The 2,742-nt window shown below is 47.8% G+C and overlaps 1 pseudogene; it reads left to right on the top strand.

Moving 5' to 3' along the window:
• The window catches only part of LOC106338105, a 10,808-nt pseudogene that overhangs the window by 1,900 nt on the left and 6,166 nt on the right, over positions 1 to 2,742 (top strand).

Here is a 2,742-nt window from a genome sequence, read left to right on the forward strand (position 1 = left end):
CTCAGATTGTGTGCCACTACCGTGGAAGGTGAGGCAGTTGGCCTCGAGGCTGTGGAGCAAGCAGATTTGTTATGGAAAGTGCGTAAGGCTCAGGATGCTGATGAAGCTTTGCGTAAGCAGATTGAGATCGAGAGTATTGGATATCACACAACTTCGAGCGGGATGTTCATGTACCGAAACCGGGTTTGTGTGCCCAATGATGAGTTGTTAAGAAAGGAGATCTTACGGCAAGCACACCACTCGAGTTTCTCTATTCATCCAGGAAATACCAAGATATACAGAGATCTGAAGCGCTATTATCATTGGCATGGTATGAAGAAAGATGTTGCTACTTTTGTGTCGCAGTGCCAGACATGTCAGAAGGTTAAGGCAGAACATCAAGTGCCCAGCGGATTATTGCAAAATCTACCATTGCCAGAGTGGAAATGGGACATGGTGACTATGGATTTTGTGTCGGGATTACCGACCACCACAGGAGAAAATAATGCCATATGGGTGATCGTGGATAGACTCACCAAGTCAGCTCATTTCTTAGCAATCAAGACATCAGACAGAGCTGATCAGTTGGCGCAGACTTATATTAGTGAGATTGTGAGATTGCAAGGGGTTCCTGTGAGCATTGTATCGGACCGAGATACAAATTTCACATCTACGTTTTGGAGAGCCTTTCAAAGGGCACTTGGGACAAAAGTCCATATGAGTACGGATTATCACCCGCAGACAGACGGTCAGTCAGAGAGGACGATTCAGACTTTGGAGGATATGCTTAGAGCTTTTGTTTTGGATTGGGAAGGGAGTTGGACAAAGTACCTACCCCTAGCGGAGTTTGCCTACAATAATAGTTATCACTCGAGCATTAAGATGGCACCATATGAGGCTCTTTATGGTATGCCTTGTCGCACACCGCTTTGTTGAACCGAAGTGGGGGAGCGACGTGAGATATAACCTGCAATGGTTCAAGAGACAGTTGAGCAGGTTGAGATGCTTAAGATGCGGCTTAGGGAAGCCCATGACCGTCAGAAGAGCGGCGTAAGGATTTGGAGTTCCAGGTTGGCGACCTGGTATACCTGAAAATGAGGACATTTCAGGGAGGATCTAAGACTCGGAAGCTAAAGAAGCTTAAACCGAGGTATATGGGACCTTATCCTATTTTGGAGCGGATTGTAGCAGTTGCGTATCGCTTGGATTTATCAGGAGAGTTAGCAGGTTTCCATGATGTTTTTCATGTCTCTGTTTTGAGGAAAGTCGTTAGAGAGCCAAAGTTGATCTTGCAAAAGCCGCCAATCGATCTTGGCAAGAATTTGCGTGCGCCGTGTCAGCCAGTAGAGCTATTGGATCGTCAAGTGAGAGCCGACGATGGTATGATGACTATGTTGGTCAAAGTTAGTTGGGAGAGTGATGGTATTCAGGAGGAGACTTGGGAGTCCGAGCCCCAGATGAAGATTGATTATCCGGAGCTTTTCCGGGATGATATTGGGCAGTCAGTTGGTGTTGCGAATTCGGGGTCGAATTTCTTGTTAGTGGGAGAGAATTGTAATGACCCAACCCTAACTCCAAAGGCCAAAGGTACTCTCTTTAAAACCCCACCATCTCCACTTCTATTCTCACAACTCCATAAAAGAAAAAAAAAAGAGTTGAGAGAGAGAGAGAGAGAGAGAAGAAGTGGAGATTGCACCACCAGGAGTCCTCGCTGGAGCCACCACACGCCAGGACGTCGTCAAGCTCGTCATCACCATCAACCGCAGCTCAAGATAACCGGAAACCACCATGTTTTGAGTTAAGTTTCGGTCGTTTTAGTAAATCGACCGTAACTTTCTAACCGTAGCGAATCTCGTGCATCCAAGGCCATCATCGTGTTCCTCTCGTCGAGACGAACCCGTAGACACCAACCACGCCGCGATCGGAGCCCGGACAAGCTCTCACGCGCCTCCAGAAGACAGCCCTTCGCACGCGCGTGAAACGCACGTGCCACTGCCGGAAATCGTCTCCGCCGCTTTCGCCGCCGTTCTCCGCCGCAGCTCGGCCACCGCCGGAAATCACCTCCGCCGTCGCCGCCGGGTAACTTTCCGGTAAGTCGCCGCCGGTTACCGACACCGGTGACTCGCCGGCCAGTCGCCAACTCGGCCGAGTCGACCCGGTGAGTCAACTCGGTTGACTCGGTAAACCGGTTGGTTGACTGGTTTGACCGGTTTAAATTGATTTCGGTTTGGTTAGGGTAAACTGGTCGGTTTAGTCAAATCGATTTCCTGTCAAGGGTTGGCCGGGTTGACCTTTGACCGGCGAGTTGACTTTTCCGCAAACCTTGACCAGTTCTGTTTTTGACCGTTCGAAAGGCGTTCTGACTCGAAATTTCGATCTGATTTCAGATATGGAGTCCATTTTAACAGCTGGAGTTCATAGATACCACTTCTATTCATTGCTAACGTGAGGGCTACTCCGTTAAATCCCGAGCTAGTTTAGTACTACCGTTATGAAAAGTTTAGTTTCGAAACATGATCCGTCTCTGTGAATCGAGTCTGTTTGAGAGTCTTGCTTGTTTATTATTATTATTGATTGTTAAACCGGAAATAGGATAATAGAGGATTCAACGGTTGATTGAATTGATTGATGTTAAGAATTGTTATATATATGTATATATATGCGAGTCCATGTTTTGGAGATTTACGGGGTGCAGAGACGTTTGCACTGGCTGCCTATGTTTGAGGAGTTTTGCGGGGTGCAGAGACGTTTGCACTGGCTGCC

Source organism: Brassica oleracea, chromosome C1, assembly GCF_000695525.1.
Source record: "Brassica oleracea var. oleracea cultivar TO1000 chromosome C1, BOL, whole genome shotgun sequence".
Classification (NCBI taxonomy): domain Eukaryota; kingdom Viridiplantae; phylum Streptophyta; class Magnoliopsida; order Brassicales; family Brassicaceae; genus Brassica; species Brassica oleracea.